We start from the raw sequence: 22,691 nt of genomic DNA, 5'->3' as shown, positions 1-22,691 counted from the left end.
TTTAACAGGAATGCAACCGCATTTTCAGAAACCCCTAGAAAATTTCCATTGTGTCTCATTGTCCAGAATCATGTTACATGACTATACCTTGAAGCAAAGGTGTCTGGGAAGCAAGTATTTTAGCTGGGTCTGCTAATGGTTCAAACATCAGGATTTCTCTTAGTAGGGAGAAAGGCATAACAGGTATTGGGTAGGAACTAGCAGAAGTTCTAGAAAGATTACAGATAAAAGGGACCTGAGACATTTTACATATATATATTTCCAGATTGAAAAGTTTCATTGAATAGTCAACCCAATTCATGAAAAAGACACGTAGGATGCCGCATTATCTTTGCAGTTAGGAGCACTAGGGTAAAGACATGACTCTAATTACCTTTCCAAAATGTAGGAAAAAGGTCATATTCAAAGGATCAAGTAAAATAATGGATTTGAACTTCCAGAAACTAGAAAACAATGGAGAAATACCATTAATATTATAATGGAGAAATACCATTAATATTATAAAAGTATTGGTACATTCTTCAGCAGAAATGAAAGTGCTCTGTGCTACTGGTGAGACAATGAAGCCCCATTACTCTACTTATTCCCCATTTGACTTCTAAAAATAACTGCTCTTAGGAGGTGGCTAAAGTTGGAGCTGATTACCCACTTCTACCTACTTCCCTGTACACTTGTCATCAGAAGTCTGATATTCTCAGAACTTCGCTCTTGACCTATATCCCTATACATCTATGTATAGTCACTAATCTCACAAATCTTCCATCTATACCCAATGACCCAACCCTTCCAATGTACCCTTTGGAATTCACGATTGATCATCAACAGAGCCCTCCACACCTTTAACCTCTTGTCTGAGTGCTTCCTTCACTTTCTTGATTTAACTGGAACTATGCTCTGCCCTAAACATATTCTTTCCCCATAGTCCTTTGTCTATGGTCCTATTCTCACAAAATATGCATCTGTGGAACTGAAGATGGCACAGGTGTTCTTCATGCTCCTCGTTGTCACTTCCTCTTTTCTTTTTAAAACATCACAATTATTTAGGAATACATACCAAAAGACAAAACTGCTCTGTACCCCAGTGTTGCAGATGTCTACAATCAAGCTTGTAGGTGCTATTGTTCATTGAAGACTTGGCATTGAGCTTTTTATTTTTACACAATTACTTTTTTCATCATTCTTGATGACTTCTCTAACTACAAAGATGATTCATTTTCCAATGTATCCGATATCAATATCAAGGCTTTGCTGTATGATTTTCTTATTCACAATGATCTTATCTTTCACTCCACCTTATTAGCCACCCTTTTCCATGGCCATACCCTAACTCTTCCAATTACTTGTATCTGCACAACCTCTAAAAATTTCAAATTCAAATATTTCATTCTCTAATCACCACCTCCTATCATTCCAGTTGACTTTTTTCTCAAACCTCATTTCTATAATTCCTTGCCCATGTGGTCCTCTCAATCTATTCATCCCTTTCATGTGCTTATATTACAATGATTTTCTTGCATGTATCCTCAATATCCATGCCCCTTGCTCTCTTCTTCCATTATAATCATCTTTCACAACTTAAACCCTGGTTAAATCCAATTCTTTGCCTCTCCTGTGCCTACATCAGTGAAGCTGAATTTGACTAGATAAAAATACAGTTTTCTTAACAGGTGTTACTGGACATTTGTGTCCACTAACCTTATTGGGACCGTAGTAAACTGGATTTTCTATCAAAGTTACCTAATCACTTTTGCATTCCACTAGATTTATACATCATAATTCCTCTCTCCTCAAAACTCTCTTTCTCCCCTTCTTCCTCTCCTCAAGATTGCATCACATTCTAATTTGTTGACAAAATAGAATGATGCAGAAGAGAAACTACCCATCTCCTCAAATGCTACATCAACTGGCTGGCAGTAACAATACCCATATGTTTGCCTTTCCTCTTGTTCAACCGTGCGTCTGCAGGTAAACAGAGTCCTCTCACCTTTCCAAGGATTTCCCCACTGCACTTAGACCCTTCTTCTTTGCATCAATATTTCCCTCCCCTCTCACTATATATGATTTCCATCAGTGTGTAAACATGCCTTGGTAAAATCAAATTTTAAAATGAACATCCTTTAACTCCATGGCCCTTTCCAACTTCCATTCTCTTTCTATGGTCCCTATGTAGTAAAACTCTTCAAAGGAATTCTTCTGACTCTACTCTATCCATTAGACTGTAAGCTCTTTGAAATCAGGACTGTTTTACTTTGGGTTTATCCAACAGAAGTTCTAGAGATAAGGATTTGAATGCAAGCAATTTATCATATAGGTTAAGAAAGCAATAGCAGGGAAGCTGGAAAGTGGTACAGGAAAGGCAAATGGTCCAATAAAATTTGGCACTACTAAGATGGCTGACTGTCATAGTGGGTAACTGCAGATAATTCCTATGGGGAATTTCTGGGAAATGGTATAAAATATGTCTCCTCTGAGTTATCATGCCAAACGGAAGATATTTATATAAATCTAGGATAATTATATAAATTAACTCCCCATAGTTATTGTTTGGAGGATGCTTCCCAAAGGTGCTAATTCCCTGGTACTTTCCAGTTGCAGACACTGGCAGTGAGAAACACTATGGGATTTGTGACAAGGTCCAAGTCCCTCACTTTTGTCTGATACACAGGAATCTTTTAACTTTTGGCAATTGTATACCCACAGACTACCATGCCTGGCAATTAATAGGGGCTTCAATCAATGTTTGTTGAATAAATACTTAGCCAAATGATTAATCAAGAATGAAGGTAATTTGACAAACGTGTTAAGACAATTCAATGGGCAAATACAAAATTGTCTAAATAAGAATTGTTGGGTTAATTTGATATTCCTATGCAAAAGAATGAATTTGGACTCCTACCTCACACCATACAAAAAAATGTAACTCAAAATCTATCATAAACCTAATGTAAGATTTAAAGCTATACAAGTCTTAGAAGAAAACGTAAGAGTAAATCTTTATGACCTTGAGTTTGGCAATGATTTCTTACAGATGACACCTTAAAGACAAGTGATCAAAGAAAAAATAGGATACACTGACCTTCAACAAAAGTAAAGTTTTCTGCTTCAAATCATATCATCAAAAGATGAAAAGATATCCCACAGAATTTGAGAAAATATTTGCAAATCATATATCTGACAAGGAGCTTGCATCCATAAAGAATTTTACAATTTAGTAATAAAAATGCAAATAACCCAAATAAAAATGGGCAAAGGATTTGAATAGAAAATTCTCCAAAGATATTTGAATGGCCAATAAGCCCATGAAAATTCTCAACAGCATTTGTCATTATGTAAATGTAAATCATAACCACAATAATATACTATTTTATATCCTCTCAGATGGTTATAATCAAAATGACAGACAATAATAGTATTGGTGAGGATGTGGAGAAAATGAAGTTGTACATTTCTTAGTACTAATAAACTTTATACATTAAAATTTATAAATTAAAAATTATAATTCATGTTTTGATACATAAATAATTGAAATCTGAGACTATGTCAGTTTATGCCTATTTGGATCTGTTAATGTGTCTGTTTCTAAGCACAGGACTCCTCTCCTAAATCTGTCAATGTGCCGAGAGGTTTGGTCTCTAAATCTATCAGAATTGCTCATGGCAAAACAAAGAACCCATGTAAGCTGGTCTAAGCAAAATGTAGGATAAGGATATTAAATAAGTGGAGAAACTTCCGGTTTGGTCAGAGAATGAGGCCTGGAGATTACTAGTTGAATAATACTCAGTCACCCCAAGGACAACCTGTAGGTACAATCATACCTCTATCAGGTACTGGTAGTACAGAGATGGAGCACTACCACTCTAACAGTGGAGTTCATGTGAGCTTATCACCACTCTGCCATCTCCTCCTAAAATGAATTCAGCCAGTACCTCCTTCCTTGCAGATATATTGCAAATGATAGTCTTGCAAAGCTACAACTAATGGTCAGAACCTATGTCACATGCCTATGTCCTTGTTGAAAAAGAGGCTGAAAAACTGAGTTCTGGCATCTGCCTTGGGGAGATGACATGAATAATAATATGGGGAGTTCTCTAAATATAGGAAATGTTTCTGACATTCATGGGTGGCCACCAATTGGACAAATATCTGTTGCAGGCCCAGTCTAAATATTTGATTATTTCCCTTTCTTCTGTGAAATGTGGATGGATATTTCATATTATAAGGTTACTTAAAGAATAGTTCTCAGTCTTATTGATTTAGCAAGATTTGAGTGATGGCAAAGGCTTTGCCTTTATTTCTGAATGCCATGGGAAGCCTCTGGAAGGTGTTATGGAGTGAATGATGTCCCCCACAAAGACATGTTCAAGTCCTAACCCCCAGTCCTGTGGATGTGAACCTATTTGTAAATAGGATCTTTAAAGATGATGTTAGTTACAGTGAGGCCAAACTCAATCAGGGGGCATCTTAATTCAATCTGATTAGAGTCCCTGTAAGCAGAAGATATTAGTACAGAGTAGAAGAGAGGAGAAGATGGGAAAATTCAAATGTGTAAGGGATGGAGTAGAGATTGAGTTATGGATTATTGACAAACCACAACCAGAATGCTATAGCCTTCAGAGAAACCATGATCTTGCAGGCATTTTGATTTTAGACTTCTAGCCTCCAAAACTATAAAACAATAAATTCCTTCTGTTTAAACCAGTCAGTCTATGTATTTGTCATAGCAGCCCTGGCAAACTTAGAGAGTTTTGAGCAGAAAAGCTATATTATCTGGCTTACTTTAAAATAACTCTGCATGAGGGTGTGTGCAGGACTGTAGCAGAGGACAAATTGACAGTCTATTGCAGTAAACAAGGTGAGAGAAGATGGAAGCATAGGGCAGACCAATAGTTGGAAAGTGACAAGAATATATCATATTGAGAATATATTTTGAGGCTAGAGTTTGTTGATTTGCTGATAGCTTTAATATGGAATGTATGAAAGTAAAGAATAATACTAAGGTTTTGCTTAAGCAGCAGAGCAGTCGTTTTCTTAAAGAGAGAACCTTTGTGTGGAGCAGGTTTGGCATGGAAATGGTAGTAGGGACTTAGGAGTTTAATTCTGGAATTGTTAAGTTTGAGATGGCTCCTAGACTTCCAAACTGGGAAGCATCAGAATGTAGGTTGTATAAGTCATGGGACTGGATGAAATCAACCAGAAGGTGAATGTCAATAGAAAAGAGCATAGTTCAATGGGCTGAGCCCAGAGATATTCGAACTTCTTACCACCAACTTCAGAGAGATTTATTATATTTGACAAAATGGATACAGAGCATAAGAGAAATACTGAGTGGCTTCCTGATCTCAGTGGTCCCAGCTTCTGTCTGGTTGGCAACACAGGCTCCCCCAAACCTCTTACCTGCATGTGCTGTGCAGTTGTCCTGGGATCACCAACTGTCCTTCAGAATCAGTAAATTGGCAGCAGTGAGCTCTCATGAGGTGGTTATTGTTTTTAAGGGTATATGTGAATTCAGATGTTCTTGGAGTATTATGAGTTTGTTAGGTAAGTTGTGAAATAATGAGGAAGCTCCCAAGTCTTTGGCATATGGCAGTGTTGAGATATTTTGGAAGAGTTGTTGTGTTCAAGATCTGATGCTACCCTTTGCCATATATCATGGATCCTCAATTGTCCTATCATTAGCTGGCCCAGGAGCAAGACAGTGGTAGACAGAAGTAAAGATGACTAAGTCTTGTTGGAGTCGACGGACCCAAAAGGTATCGGGAATGAAACACAAAGAGAGAAGGGAGAAGGAAACAGAAAGCAAGAGAGGAAAAGAACAAGAGAGCTGGGATCAGGGGATCTGCGAGTAGACACTCATCAGGCAACTTTATTGATTACAAGGGCCTCTTTATATACCACAGTGTACGTGTCTACAAGCAGGACCACGACAGCCTACGTGCCAATAAGCACAGACCTAGCACAAACATAGCTTACGTGACATTAAGGAGCAACTCATTAACTATCAGCATTACCTATAGTCTAAGGAATTTTAGAAAAAAACCTTATCCCAACGTACAAAGTCTAAGTGTTCTATACATTACAAAAGGTATGAGCTCATCTTTTCTTTCAGCCTTTAACAGCTTCAGCCCATTTGGCAGGAACTGCCAGTCACTGCATTCCTTAGGTTGCAAGCGTAGTCATGGAGACAGCACGAGCTAGCAGACGGCTCGTCTCTCCTTGAGAGGCCACTGTGCCTCAGTTTCCAACAAAGTCTGACTCTCAGCCAGGTGGTATATAAGCTCAACCCAGTTTTCTTATGACGTTGGCTCAACCCTTCCTTACAGCACTCATCTCCTTCTCCTTCTACTTCTTGCTAAAGCTGTTTCTGGACTTTCTTTACTTAGACTTTCATGGAGACTTTTATGGAAGGTTTGCTACATTTTGGGTACTTTAAATATATTTATTCATTCATTTAAGTTGAATCATCACAGCAACCCTGTGAAGTAAATGTTTTTTATTCCTATCCTTTCCACTTTGCAGATGAGGAAACCGAAGTTTATAAAACTGGTAAGTGACAAAACTGGAAACTAAACACAGGTTTGCTTGACTCCAAAGCCTGTGTTCTTTCTAGTTCTTCAAACTGCTTTTTCCTAATGATGTATTTAATGCGTTAAAGGTGAGCAGGTAACAAATCTGCTGGATGATTTTACTAGGAAAAATGGGGGTGGGGCAGTTAAAAACAAAACAAAATCAGTTGGATTTCTTTAGTAGAAATATCTTTCCAGAAAAGTGGATGGCAGTCGAGGCAGATGAAGTTATCTCTGACTGTCTTCCCATACTGACTAATTTGGTCCGAGGTCATTTTAGAGGAAAAGGTAACTATAAATGATATTTGTATCCATATTACCAAACCAAACACCCATGATTTGAATTTTTTGCATTCTGGCTGATGGTTTCTGCATTGTAAAGTAACAGCCTTTATGTTTCAGCCAGTGTTGGTGGTGGGTGGATGAGAGGGACAAGTAATTTGTATTAAGGAAATCCAAACTCCTCAGGGAAAACTCCTCCCCAAACAAGTCATTTTACATTTACAATGTATATCCAAACATCCCCTTTTTTTCTCCCACTGAATTGTGGCTTTGGCCTCCATCTCTGAACCAGCCAGCCTTTGAGCAGATGTAGTTTTATAGTTTAGGTTGAGAACTCCAGATACAAAAGCTTACATGAGTTTTAAGAATGAGCTGAGATAACCGCTAAAGAAAGCTCTTGCTGGAGGAGCCACAAAGCCAGGAACAAATCTCCAGGCCATGTAATCACTAGGGGTTTATGCAAACATCTTTAAGGAGGTTTACACAAATATACATCCAATTTCCTCTTTGGAAAGGGCTGTTCCTTTCCAATGAGTCAGTGTTTAACAGAGCTTGGCAAAGCTTGAACCTGTCTGTTGGAAGAAGATGGGCTTTTAAAACACGTCCTATTCTTTAAAGGAGAAAATAACCCTTAAGCTGCGTTTTCATGGCCCACCACAAGCAGCAGGGACAGGGATCCTGTTATCAAGGCATTCTATGGGCTGGTGTTTCATTTCCAGACGGTGACTGCACTCTGCTTGCCTGCACCTGCCTTCTTATCTGCCTCCTGCAGGCTAGACTTGCCTTTGTGTGTGCCATCTCTGAGTATGTATCTGTGAACAAGGCTGGGCTTTCTGGGCTTTAATTTTGAATGAGATGGAAAACACACTCAGCAAAGCTTCTACCTTCTGTTACTAAGTGTATGTGTGTGGGGGGGGATTTCATTTCATGTTTCTGCCTCATGAGAAGAAATGAGCTACATTGGGTGTAGAGATGGTGGGATTGTGCTACAATGTGCAAATTTTTTTTTTTTTTTTTTTTTAAAGAATTGAATGTTGGTCTTCTTTTACGGTAAGTACTGTTACATTAGATTTTTTTTTAGAATTTTACTAATCTGAAATAGGAATCATTTGTGTTGCGCCTCAGATCAAGGACTCTACCAGTTCAACAAACCTGGCCAGAACACCATGTTTCACATTCCCAGCAACTCCCAGTTTGTGGTACTGCAAAGCTTCTATTGCAAGAATAATTCTCTACTTTCCTGAACAAGTGGAATGTGAACTGCAAGTGATACAAGTACCTCTGCACTGAAATCACCATCTGTAGATTATAAAATTAGAGAAAACAGATGAAGCAAAATGGCTTATTTGGAGTCAATAGTGTAGCTCTCAATAAAAAAATTTGTAGTGCCTGCTCCTCTTTCACTCCCAAAATAATGTTTTCAATAAGATTTCTTCCAAAGTTATCAAACAGATATGGGATATTTTTGGGGGGCGGGGAGAAGATAAAGTGGATATACTTGGAAGTGTTTTGTGACACCATTTCTCCACCATTCTCTTTCTCCTTCTGATTGTTACTCTTCTCACACTCTTGTCTCTTTTGTCTTGTCACCCCCACATTCACTGTCCTCCCCTTTTGGTCCCAGTTTTCCATAACAAATAAGAAACTGGGCCATCTTTAGCAGAGACCAGCTGGCAGGGTACCCAAGAACCCAAGTGCCAGGGAGAGAGGTGGGAGAACAAGGTACAGCCTGAAAGGGGCAGCTGCTGCTGGCTCTCATTCCGGAGCAATTCCCACATGGAACCCCAACAGAGCCACAAGGAGCCCCAGTTCTGCTAAGCACAATTGGCCATGGACAAATGTGGTTTGTGTAGTCCCACAGACAGCAGAAGTGCCAGTCTGAGAATGGAGTAGCAGGAGTGGTAGACAGGTGTGAGGGGCCCGACTAAGGGACCCAGAGCACACAGTTCTGTGCCTCAGTCTTTGCAAGGGACATATGACTGTCCCAACTGCTCCATCCAAGGGTATAACTCCAAGTTTCATGGTATGTTCTTAGAGTTTAAAACCATGGACAAGTTTTAATCAGGGAAAGCTAATGCCATGTAACCCTGTATATGAGGGATGAGTTTGATTTTTACATGTAAGCTCCCTTGGTTATAGGGATACAAAATGATGGCAGTAAAGATATTCCATGTTTTGTTCATTTTCAGTGTGTTGAAGACTGGTATGTTACCATGAAGGAAGCAATCCATGGCTCCAACTGTTGAGTTCCCCTCCTGAGTACTGTTGAGTACATTAGATTCTCAATAGAAGTTTGATGAGTTCATAAATATAGTTCTTATTCCATGGAAATGTGCTCTGTATTTTTTAGTTCATTACAAAAGTTTACTAATCCCATGGCCTCATCTCTAAAGATTCTGCTAGATGGCTGAAATCAATCTGGTGAAGATTTTATGTTAGAGCTCATTGATTATTAGAACTAAAGGGATCTTTGACATTACTTTGCCCAGAGGATAAGGACTGACTTGCGGATCTCCAGAGTGTTTTTGGTAGAGGAAGGAATGGTTGCTTGATTTACTGGGCAAACGCATTTACATTTTAACAATGGAAGAGTGGGACTGGTGGTGGGTATTTTAGCAACTCTGAGAGCAAAATTGGGAAGCTCTTTGAACTCAGGTTTGTTCTTACTTATTCTGCAAGACTGACATAGCTGGCCATTCCCTTCCTTGTCCCCAAATCCCTTACAGATTGCTACTTCCCTCACTGCCCTGGCCCTACAGGGCAGAGGTGAGATGGAGAGTCGGTCCATGTTAGAGCCAGGACCCAGGCACGGCCATATCCCTTCTCCTTATATCTTTGGCAAAGGTGAAAGAAAGCTGCAATGGTTGTTAGGTTTTACTATTGGCCCACACTTGCCTCTTTCTGGCTTGACTGACACCAGAAACAGCAGTCCATCAGAGGACTCGGCCTTACCTACGGAGCCTGTGAGATAGTCTCTATCTCACAATCACTGACATTCAATCCAGAAACAAAACAGACAGCAGCTGTGAAGGTGGAGGGGGCGGGCCTTTTTTTTTTTTTTTAGAAGGGATCATTGGTCTGCTTTCTCTCTTCCTCTTCTCCACCCTGTGCTCATTTCCTTCAGATTGCTCTCCAGGTACACAAGAGGGCGCCTGAGCCCATGTTACTGTGCTTTCAGCAAGGCGAATAGGATCCAGCGACTGGCAGAAAAGCAGTCAGGGTGTGTGACAGATGATGACCCCTCCATGCAGTGGCACTGCAAGGGAAGGGAAGATGCAAACTCCACCCAGGCACCTAAGTGCATGGTGTGGGATTTGGGGCCCACTTTTGAGTGAGGCATTGCTCAGCTTGGAGAGTATCCTGGGGAAAAAGGCTGTGTTGGTAAGATCACTGGAAATGGAGGTGTTGGAGAACTGGCCGAAGCTCTCGGGACCTTTTCGCCTGGAGAAAAGTTTTATGGATGATGGGCATGATCTCCACATTTTCTGAAGGGCTTTCATTTGAAAGAGGGAATAGTTATTTCATGTGGCTCTAGCAGCAGAAGCTATGATATTTATCAAGAGCGAGATTTCAGTTTAATGTATAAAAAGAACTTTGTACTCGTGAAAAGCATCATGGTTTGAACAATAAGAGTCCTGAGTTCCCAATCTGGTCAGCCAGCTACTGACTAGTTCTATGACGTGGACCAGGCCCAGCCTCAGGTAAACCGGGGTAATGCTGTCTCTTTCATAGGGTTATTGTGGAGATACGATAATTTGAATAAGGTGCTCAAAATAGTGTCTTGCATTTTTTTGAGAGCATAATTTTTAAAAAAGACAGTAGTAGCCGACCTTGAACACTTGTGCTATGAAAACCTTTTTGCCATCTCTCATTCATGACCTCGAAGTCCCTAAAACTCTCCTACCTTTATTTTACAAATCAGGAAAGGGGGGTTCAGAGAGGTTAAGAGATTTGCCCAAGGTCTCAGGTCCATGAAGTGACCTAAGCCAGGTCCGTCTGTCTTCAGAGCTGTGCCCCTGCCAGGACATCATGCTGCCTGCCTGTGTCGATGTGGGGTCTTCACCCAGGGGGCCCCTGGGTCTGGTGAGCTCTTGGCGGGTTTATCTATCACACACAATGACGCAGGGGCACATATGTTGTTCTGGCAAAGGCAAGGCACATTTTCCAAAGTCAGTCGAAGCAGTGGATGAATAATACAGGGAGAGGGATCAACAGAAGGGGCAGAGAGGAGGCCAGCGCCGCATCAATTCCCCTGCCCCCAACAGGGGCAGCAGAAGGTGCAGCTGGCAGGGGCCCCAGAGCGGAGCTGCCAGCTCAATCATCTTGCCGCTGGATTTTGCACAGCTTTCCTTCTTTCTCTCTCGTTTTTGACACTTGTGATTATTACCAATCCTGGTGGCGCTGACGCATGGGAGTGCAATGGTTACCATGGCATGCTTAATAGCGAGAGCAGATGTTTGGCAGGCTAACTCCATGCATTCTAAATACACAAGGCGAAAGTCGGTGGAGGGCATAATTGATTTGCTGACTGCAATGGGATATCAGCCCATGCCCGCTCTGGGCCAGGGCACCTTACCGCTGGCTCTCTTTAACACGGCACACAGTCTCATCATGAGCTGACCTCCGGTACGCCTCTCTGGCCTCACGTGTTATCGATTCCCACCTGCTCTCTCCTCTTCTGCTGTACTCAACACCTGCAGCCTCCCAAACAGGCTATGATCAGTCTCATGCCTGGGCCTTCGCACAAGCTGTTCCCCCTACCCGGAACCCTGTCTTTCCTAGGAGTGGGGGAGGGATAACTCTCATGTACCCCTCCATTCTCAGCTTGGACACCATGCTGTCTAGCATGCTTTTCTTTAAGTCTAGGTTGGCAGGACCACTCGGTGCTTCCTTTGTCATAGAACTTACTCCTGTTCCAATTGCTGCTTTAATAGGTTATCTTCCTAATAGATTATAAGTTTCTTGAGTGCAAGATTATTCTTTGCAAGAATAATCTTGAATATAAATTGTTTGAAAAATTAAATGAAATCAAACTTCCATTCAAATTTCTTGCAAAACACCTCACAAGTGATTATGACACTGAGAGCCCAACCCTCTCCCTTTGAACAGGATTATCATCTTTGGACAAAGCACACTTTCCTTTGTTCATGCCATTGCCTCTACCTAGAAATGGGTATTTTTCTCTCACTTTTCTCCACCTTTTGCAATGGTCAGGAGACCATCATGTAAGATACATCCCAATTGCCATGTAAACTTCTATGATATCCCTTTCCCTAAACAAACATGATCACTTCCCAAATCACATACCCCTTTTATTTATTTATTTATTTTTAAAGATTTATTTATTTATTTAATCCCCTCCCCCCCCCCCCGCCCCCACTGGTTGTCTGTTCTCTGTGTCTATTTGCTGTGTCTTGTTTCTTTTGTCTGCTTCTGTTGTCATCATCGGCAGGGGAAGTGTGGGCGGTGCCATTCCTGGGCAGGCTGCACTTTCTTTTGCGCTGGGCGGCTCTCCTTACGGCACATACCCCTTTTATAACACCCCCATCCCTACTGCCCAGTTAACCCCCACATCATGCTGTGTCCATCTCTTTCAGGATCCTTGACTTTCTGAGATGCAGCCAAGTACAGCAGTTATGGGCCTGGGCCTGAGTTCATGCCTCAAGCCTGCCACTCATTTTTTATGTGTAACTTTGGACTCATTAAATAACCTCCTCCCACTTCATTTCCCTCTTTTGTGATATAGGGATAATCACACCTACTCTGGGAGCATCTTTGTGGATTAAATGAAACACAGAAGAGAGAAAATATATAGCTCAGCACAAGACACACAGTACAAACTCTTTAAATAAGTAATTATATACATATTTGCCTGATGCCACCAATGAGACTGTGCCCTCAAGGGTGAGTGCCATATATGCCATATACCTCTGTGCATCCTGCAGATGGTCCAGGTTCACGGGTTTCAGAGTCACTGCATCCCTCTGAACTCATTTCCTTGTCAGTAAATTGGGGATATGAGGTAATCTTGAGCATTAAGATCGAGCATTTACCTTTTAAACAGGAAAGCTCAAAAACAATTTGAGCCCACTTAAAAGGGCTAGTATTAAATGAAAGGCATAGAGCAGAGGTATTTTGTTTCAGCTTCACTTTGAAGATGCCAGTGCTGATGCTATTTGGCACCTGGTTATTACCCTGAGACAGGTTCATTTTGTTTGGGAGTTCTGAAGCAGGTCACAGGGTTTTCCAGAGGACAAAACCACTGAGAATTAGCCCAGAGATTTGAGAAACACTGATTTTGACATTATTTTCAAATAATCACAACTGAAAGTAAACAAACTACCAGTTTTGTGACTATGACTGAGTTATCAAATTATTAAAGAAGAGTAAGAAAGTGTATTCTACATGGTTTGCTGTAGGATAGTAACAAGAGCAAACATTTGTGAGGTGCTGAGATGAACCCCAGCTGGATAGAGATGGTGGGATTGAACGGTCCCCACCAGTTCAGTTATGCCAAAGTGTTTGCAACTTTTTTCCTATCAAGTCTGTGATTTTTAAAAACTTTTGGAGGAAATATAATTGTGATTTGTATAGCTCATATGAAGTAGATTTCTTGTATTACTTATTCAACAGTTATAATATCAATCGTTTTTGTAAAGTGAAGTGGTACATAATCCTTCCCATTCACCTCAGTACTCCCTTGATTCTGTGCCTCTGTATATGAACTTCAGGTGTGTTCTAGCCCCATGTGGGTGGGAGTCAACTTATTCCCACTCTCTCAGCTCAGGTGCAGCCATTGGAAATCTGTGAATGAAGACTCTGGGTTAATAAGCCCTTTCTTAGTTTGCCAAGCTGCTATGACAAATATCACTCAATGGGTTGGTTTGAACAACAAACATTTATTAGCTCATTGTTCTGGGGGCTTGGAAGTTCAAAATCAAGGCATCAGCAAGTCCATGCCTGCCTCCTGCCCTCCCCCGCCGCAAAGTTTCCTACAGTTTGGTGCTAGCTTACTGCAATCCTTGGGTTTCCTTGGCTTGCATCTCCATCTCCCATTACATGGTGATCTTTCTCTCCTTGTGTCTGCTCTTCTCATTTCTGCTGACCTCCAGCTTTGGCCTATGTGGCCCTCTAAGCATCCCTGTGTTTGAATTTCTTCGTTTGTAAATGACTGCAGCAATATGGATTAAGGCCTTCCCTGATTCAGTCTGGTCACATCTTGACTAAAATTAACATGTTCAAAAGGTTCTATTTGGGAAGCAGATGTGGCTCAACCTGTTGGGCGTCCGCTTACAACATGGGAGTTCCTGTGTTCAGGTCCCATTGCCTCCTAAAAAAGAAGACAAGCAAATGCTGCCCCTGCCACAATGGGCTAGATGCCACCCTTGCATAAACAAGCTAAGTGCCACCAGCCAGCAGATGCTGCAGCCTGTGGAGGAGCAGATGTGGCCCATGCTGATGGACACTCACCTCTCATGTGGGAGGTCCTGGGTTTGGTTCCCAGTGCCTCCTAGGAAAGGTCAGCAAACAATGAGCAGACAGACAAGTGAACCATGGGGAGTAGGGGATAAATAAAGAAAATAAATAAATCTTTAAAAAATTAAAAAGTCCTATTTATAAATGGGTTCACACCTGCAGCAATTCAACTTAAGATTCAGAACATGTCTTTTGAGGGATATGTAATTCAATCTGCTACCATCCCTCTAGACTTTAAGGACTTCTCTGGCTTTAACATGAGGTGACACCCCACGGAGCACTGATGTCTGGAACCCTGGAGTCTAAATCTTGATTTATCAGTAATTTGTGATACTGAGCATGACTTTTTTCTATTCTGGGTTCAGGTTTCCCCATTAGAAAATACTGGGTTTGCATTGATTGAGGTGATCATATAGCTTTTCTTCTTTAGACAGTTGGTGTGAATTGCATCGATTAGTTTTTGAATGTTGAACCAGCCTTGCATTCTCAGGATAAATACCATTTGGAATCATCCTTTTTCATTAATTGTTGGGTTTGATTTGCTAGTATTTTAGGGACTTTTGATTCTACATTCATGAGGAATATTAGTCTGTAATTTATTTGCTTGTTATCTCTTTGGTTTTGGTGTCTGGGTAATCTCAAAAAAAACGAATTGGGCAATGCTTCATCCTCTTCTATATTCTGGAAGAGTTTGTATAGAATTGGTATTATTTCTTCCTTTAATAGTTGGTAGAATTTTCTAGTAGGACTGCATAATTTTGCAGATTTTTCATAATCAAGCTAGCCTCAGGATGACAGAAGGTCCTTCCTGATTGACTGAGGGTCTTCCCTGGGAAAGGCTTAAAGGGATGTCCCACCTCAGGCCCTTTCAGTGCTCCCTGTGATTGGAGGAATAGGGGAAGCCCCTTTTCTCCAAACCGTATATGGAGGGCTCCTCCTCTCTGATCATTTCTGATATTCTCTCTCTGACCTGCAATTCACAGCTTCTCAATTGAACTCAAATCCTTGGCTCTGGCACTAACCAGTCACATGACCTCAGACCTACCTTACCTGATCTTTCAGAGTCTCAGTTCCTTCATCTATGACTAAGTATGATATGTTGTAGATCACAAGGCTGTTGTGACAATCGAATGAGATATACTTACAAAATGTTTGACATAGTAGGTTTCCAATGAATGCTAGTGGTCATTCCTAAGGAAACAGGGAGAACCATTGTATATAGGTCAGGGGACCCTTCTGGGTAAAAAGTGTGTTGGCCTACTTCTGAATCTGGGATCTGGGTTAGAGTTTTCTTAAGAGTCAGAAATGTAAAGGCAGAACTTGTGTTTTGGTTTGTTTTTATTTTTATTTTTGCCATCTGTTTGATAATATGAATGAGTTTACCTTGGAAAAAACACACAAAAAATGATTGGTGGATGGGAAAATGTGTTATAATACTCAATTTTACTCCTTTCATGGTGTGGAGAATGCCCTCTTCACTTACTAAAGCTCCAGAGTTTTGTTTCCTAATGGGTGTTAGAAACCAGGTATTATAGCTATTCAAATTCAAACTAGAACATAGAAGAATGGTTCCTTTTGATTTAAAAAAACGTCATGAGTCAGCTGCTTAGGGAAATGCCTCGCTGATGATATTGGTACATAGAAGCAATTCCATCAGCCTGTGAAGCACATTTTCAGGAGGCAAGATTGGCAGGGTAGAAGAGCTTTGGGACATGGAGCTGCCCTGGATGGTGCTTCAGAGGCAATCACCGGACATTGTAAATCCTCACAGGGCCCACTGGATGGAATGGAGGAGAGTATGGGCCATGATGTGGACCATTGACTATGAGGTGCAGAGGTGCCCAAAGATGTACTTACCAAATCCAATGGATGTGTCATGATGATGGGAACGAGTGTTGCTGGGGGGGGGGGGGGGGGGGGAGAGGTGGGGGGGGGGTGGGGTTGAATGGGACCTCACATATATATTTTTAATGTAATATTATTACAAAGTCAATAAAAAAAAAAAAAAAAAAGAAAGGGCAGAATATTAATGAAGCCCTCAGAGGGGATGGTAGCGCTGTTTCAGTTCTGGGCAGCAGAGGGAGCTGTTGCCTTCTTTTCCTGAAAGAGATTTGGCAGGCAGGGTACCCTAACCAAGTTTGCGAGGGGATGCTGCTTCTTGCTGGCCGTTGTGGAGTTCCACGATTTACTTAGGAAAACTACATTCGGTTGGCTCTTAGACTGCACGAGAAAAACCAAAAGGGCAAAAGGATGTCTGGTTGCAATAATAGCTAACTGCATAAAACTTGCAATGATCTAAGCATTGATGTATGTTTATATATGTTAACTAATTAAATTTTCACAACAGCTGTAGAAGGTAGGTAATACCATAACATTATATATATATTATATAATAATATTGCTACGCCCATTTTGAAGATGAGGAAACTGAGGCACAGCAAGGTTAAGTGAATTCCCCAAGATCACACAGTAATTGCCGGAGCCAGGATTTGAACCCAGACTGCTAGGTTCCAAAATCCTTACTCTTAACCATTAATAACATTTCACATGTGTAATTTTGATCACACTGTATCTTACAAACAGTTCTATGTGGTTAATACATTTTATTACAATTATTTAATAAATGAGAATTTGAGACTCAGAGAGAGAGAGAGAGAATGAAAAAACTCTGGGCACTAAACGTTCCCAGGTAATTTCTGAAGACACTTTTAGTGCTAGCACTCTAAGGTTTAGGCTTCATAGAATTGGCTAATAACACAGAGTTAAAGTGTCAGAGAGCAGGACTCAGTCCAAGTTTCCTGACTCCAGGCCCAGTGCTTCTCACTATACACTCTTTTCTGCACACTGCCCTCCTCAGTGCCAGGCTCTGTGGAGGTCTGAGGGGCTAGGAGATGTGGAACCCTGCCACTGAGCTGTGGGTGGTGTGAACTATACTGACCGCTACCCTACTTGAGCTTCTCAACCACTCACCCAGGAAATGTGGGTCACAATTTTAGCTCTCTTCCTTGGTAGCCTGGTGACCTTGGGTCTTTCTAATCAATCTGGGGATGTGAACTTTCAGAGGGCAAGACTGAAGGACAGAAGAAACAAAGAGACCACTTTCACCTTTGGCTGGGAGAGGGAAATGGCAAGTCCCCGCTCCTGAGTTTTCTTTTTATTAAAACAGGTATTTTGACTAAACCATCTCAAAGGTCTTTTCTAAGGCTAATGGTATATGGATCTGTGCATTTAGGTAGGCTACAAATCTATTATTAAATCTAGATCTGATGTTTTGGGACCTCAATCCAAGGGAATGACACTAATGCAGGGTCTATTGATACTTGGGGCTGGATAATTCTTTGTTGTAGGGGGTTTTCCTGGGTATTGTAGAATGTTTATCAGCATCCCTGGTCCCTATCAATTAGATGCCAGTAGCACTCCTCCTCACCTCAGCCTTTCCCCCTCCCACACACGGAACTACACTTTATTGGTGGTAATGCACACACTGGGGTAAGCCAGGAGGACAGTGGTTTGGGGTTGATAATGATGATGGTGGTGATGATAATAATTATAATAAATAACATGTTTTCTTTGGCTACTATGTCTCAGGTCCTGTTTAGAACTTTGTGTATTCTGATTTCAACTTCACAACCACCCTCTAAAGTTAGTAAGGTTAATCCCATTTTATAGAGGAGGAAACCAAGGCGCGGAGATGAAGTCACCTGACCGAGGTCACAGCAGTGAGCTTGGAATGCATACCTGGGCATTCTGGCTTCAATGCTCACTCCATCTGCTTTCCTTAAGGTGGTTTATACAGCACTGTTAAAGGGAGGGCCACAGACTGGTGCCCATCCATGGACCATTTGCTCACAGTGTGTGAGGAAATGAAGCAATTACATCACTATGAACACCATTTAGATCAGCTAAGAATTTTTGTAGCCAGGCTTTCTCAATGAAGTATTGCATAGTCTTCTAGCTCATAGTCCACTGCTCTTTCTAAGCTAAACTCTACATTCTGATCCTATTAAGAAAAGGCCCTCTTCCTCTCTCCAACTCCATATCGTGGAAAGGATCAGGAAATGAATTACCTTCACTTCATGAGGTACTCTCTTATTATGTAATGACATAGTTAGTAAAAGAAACAGTTATAACTCTTCTGGTCAATATAACTTCCATTAAAAAATCAGACTTCCCTTTAAAATCTCTCTGATATTATGGCAAGAGCCTGCATTTTTAAAATTAATCCTAACTTCCTTATTTACAAATTATGTGAATTTAGGTAAATTTTTAAGCCTCTCTGACCCTCAGTTTCCTCATCTATCAGATGCACATAATCCCATCTACCTTTTCAGTTGTTGCAATGGTCAAATGAGATGATGCATATACTGTGTGTACTGAGCCTAGGAGTCCAAGCACACAGTAGAAGTCAGTCACTGTGAGTTTTCTCTGTTTTTTCTACCTCATATGTACTTCTGATCTACTTCCAAATCTCTAAAACTGTCTCCTAAACACAATAACTAATAACAGTGGAATCTAATCTTTATCGCTAGTGTACAATCCATATGGGAGAATGTCATTCTTTCTAAAATCAGGACTAATCAACAGAGTCTCGAGGCCCAGCTCAGTCCTGCCATGAACTTGTGGGAACAGATGGAAAATGGGCTGGGCAGATGGGAAAACTCCATTTTCCAACAGGAATTATTTATTTGTGAAGTTGGAACCACTTGGAAAGAATATTTTGAATTAGGAGGATGAAATATTGTAAGATTCACCACAGGGCCATGAAATTAACTAATGCACTGCAACTACCAGTGTCACTGTGAGGCAGGGAGTAGAAATAATAATGGGGCTTTTAAAAAATGGTCCAAACACATAAATTATTTACCCGTGTGTTTGTCAGCGTCAATGGCTCCCTTGAAGCTGTTATGCTGATGGCATCATCCCTCATGCCCTTCCTAAAGAAGGCTGTACGCATTGTAAGTTCCTTTGTCTTTGTGATCAGGTTATTGCAGAACATGAAGAGTATAAAGTACATTGATAGCATTTTATGAGTCCTGTTTCATGTTAAACACTGTGTATGGTATGTTCATACCTTTTACCTAGCCCTTAGGATGATCATGCAAAGTTGGTACTTTTAAGCCTACTTTAAAGATGAAGAACCTAAAGTTTGGTGATATTAAATGATTTACCCAAGTCACACAAATAGTATGTGTCTTAGTCGGAGTATTCCAGAGAAACATAAGGAATGGGAAATAAGTATATGTAAAGAAATTTATTATAGGAATTGGTTCACGTGACTATGGGAGCTGACAAATCTGAATTCTGTAAGGAAGGCTGCAAGCCGAAAACTCTGATGAAGGCAGATTCTCCAGAGATTAGTGGATGGTTGATGTAGAGGTAGAAATTCTTCTTTATGACTTCTGAAATTCTCAGTTCTGGATTTTAAGATGTCCAATTGATTGCATGAGGAGACTCCTCACATTGTAGAAGGCAATCTCCTTTGTTGATTGTAGATTCAGTCAACTGGAGGTGCAATCAACTGATTGTAGCTGCAAAGTCATCCGTGACAAACACTCATAATATAACAACCAGGCTGGTGCTTATTTGATCAAACAACTAGACAACATAACTTAGCCAAGCTGATACATGAAATTAACCATCACAGTATATAACAGAGTTTTACCTGCCTCTAGTCTTGCTTCTTGGAGCTGGTTCCCCAAATGTCCATGAAGAAATCAAAACATGAATTCTATGGAATCTAGGGTCTTAGCAGAGCCTTAGCAAGGTCGGTATAGAGGCTACTTTTTCCAGCTACCACTTCCACCTGGAGCATCATGCTTCAGGTGTATATAAAAATAGGCAGTTCCCAGAACAGAGAGGTGAATGCATATCTCGGGGGTTTAATTTTCTTGCTTAGCCTACCCTGAAAACCCACACTTGCCCCCCATATGATGTACCCCAACCCTGTTTTGGCCAATTGCTTCTCTTCTGCCAGGAATCAGCCCAGTCATAAACACTCTAGGAAGCCTTCTCCGACATCAGCCATATTCCCATCCCTGGGCTGAGCCATGTGCCTCTCTGTTGTGTTTGGGCACGTCTGGTTTCCCTCTCACATTGCACTTACACATTTTAGTACTGAACAACTTCCATACCTACCTTCCCTAACAGTTTGAGTACTGTCTTATTCATTTCTGTATCCCTAGTACCCAGCACAGCACCAAGCACAGTGGGATGCTTATTAAAATAGTTGTTGAACTGATGAGTGAAAAAATGAATGGATAAGAATGACAAATGTTTCCTGTTAAAAACTTCCATGTGGTATATGTCTGTGTTATTCATGATAACCTCAGATCTGCAAACAACCAAGCTATTCATATATTGTTAACGCCATATCAGGCTCCTAAAAAGGGCTAGGGGAAACCATGGTATTGGCTGAGTAGCATTCTCAGAGTGAGTGGGATTAAGCTGGGAAGAGAGGTGGATGGGAGTAGACAACAATTTCTGACTCCTAAGTACCAGAAAGAGAAGCTACCAATAGATCAATTTCACATGAGTGTCAGTGTTGGAAGGAAGTTCAAGTAAGTGATATTTGTGCAACAACATTACCTAGGAAGTCCAAACATATCTCGGAAAATCCATTCCAACTGTTCACCAAGGCCTGACCCATAGTAGATGATCAATAAATACTTGTTGAATAAAAAAGAGAAGTACCTGGAACAAGACTGAGCCCCTCTTCTCCCTCCTCATATGTTAGAGGCCCAGGGTAATTAGAGGCCCTAGAAGAAAGTTGCACCCAGTCCATTACTGGTTTCTCCAGGCAACCCAGAGCAGAGTCATCACAGTCTTTGGAGCTGGGCAGACCTGTGTTTGAATCATGGCTCTACTGCTCTTCTGCTAAGCTTCACATTCTTCATTCATAAAGTAGAAATAATTCCCATCTCCAAGGCTGTAATGAAAGTTAGGTGAGATCACAGAAGCTGGACTGCAGCATGTGCTCAACACTGAGTTTCCTTCCCCCTCCCTTGGGTGCAGTGAAACTTGGTGTGAGGTAGAAGGAAACCAATTCCGAAGTGCATTGGTGTATGGAAACAAAATTCTTTGCATACTGACAGTCCGGCTCTTGCAATGAGGCAGTCCTGTTGCTAGTAGCTGGATAATAAGCCAAGATGGAGTAGAATTGGGCAGGTGTGATAAGGAACAGCCACTAAGAACTGTGCAGAGAGCAGGCAGACTCTCATCTCTGTCTTTGACTCCTCCTGTACCTTTAGCAAAATCAGAGAAGTTCTCAAGAGTCTCAGCATCTTCACCTGCAAAATGATCAACATTATTCTCTAATTACATCTGTCTTTCCTCATCTTACTTCTGGCCCATTCTTATGCATTTTCCTTTGGAACAGAGGGCATACATGGAAACATATTCTGGATAATGCCTAAACTTCCACAATTTCCCTGGCGATAAATCAGTCTCTCCAGGGTAGGGAAAATAATGAGCCCCAAATATTCCTACCAGCAGCAAAGTATAGATTGGCTTTCAGGCTCTCACTGTGTACTGGACTTTGTACTAGATCTGGCTGAGTAAATAGCAGGCGTCCAGTTAGACAAAAGGCCGTGGACCTCACATCAACTAGGGAAGGTAGTGTGCAAATAAGTGATTGCAAGTGTGGTGATAGATACAAAAAAGCAGAGGACAATAATCCAGTCTAGGGATAGTGATGTCTTCTTTCTCCCTTTCTGCCCTTGGGATAAGGAGTCTAAGCCCAGAGAACCACTTGGATCTTTCATAATCTATATATTCTATCATTCATAGACTCCTATACTTGGAATGGATAACTCATCTTACCCATCACACACAGATTTTTATTCACCTTTTGTGATATTTGTGCAAAAGCAAAAATGAGGGAGAATAGGAAGGCTGGTACATAGTTCATTGTTTCTGATTGTTAATATGTCTTTTCTTATGATAGCCAAAATCTATCAGCCTATCATTTCCTCTTCCAATTCCTGGCACCAAAGAGGAGCAAAATTTTGCTCCTATCTGCCCTTCTGTCCCTTCACTCTCTCTCCCACATGCTGAATATGAGGGCAGGTGGTTCCATGGTTGAGTAAAGCATAAGAAGTATTGTTAATCAAGGTCAGCCCCAGAGGGAATGGTCTGAGGTTGAGATGCTTAATTGATGTGGGCAGTTTTTTTCCAGGGGCACAGACATATGAAGTCAAAAATGCATGGTGTAAATCAGAATTTGCATTATGAAAAATTCCATACAGTAAAGGCAATATGATTTTGATCTTAGAGAATAATAAAGGACTTCAGCAGTTAAAAGTGAGTGAAAAGAGTATTGCAAGAAGATAAAACTGCATGTGCAAAGGCAAAAGGACCTAAACATGCATGATC

The sequence above is a fragment of the Dasypus novemcinctus genome, chromosome 9 (genome assembly GCF_030445035.2).
Source record: "Dasypus novemcinctus isolate mDasNov1 chromosome 9, mDasNov1.1.hap2, whole genome shotgun sequence".
NCBI lineage: Eukaryota > Metazoa > Chordata > Mammalia > Cingulata > Dasypodidae > Dasypus > Dasypus novemcinctus.
The sequence above is the reverse complement of the archived record's forward strand: the minus strand, read 5'-3'. Positions refer to the sequence as shown.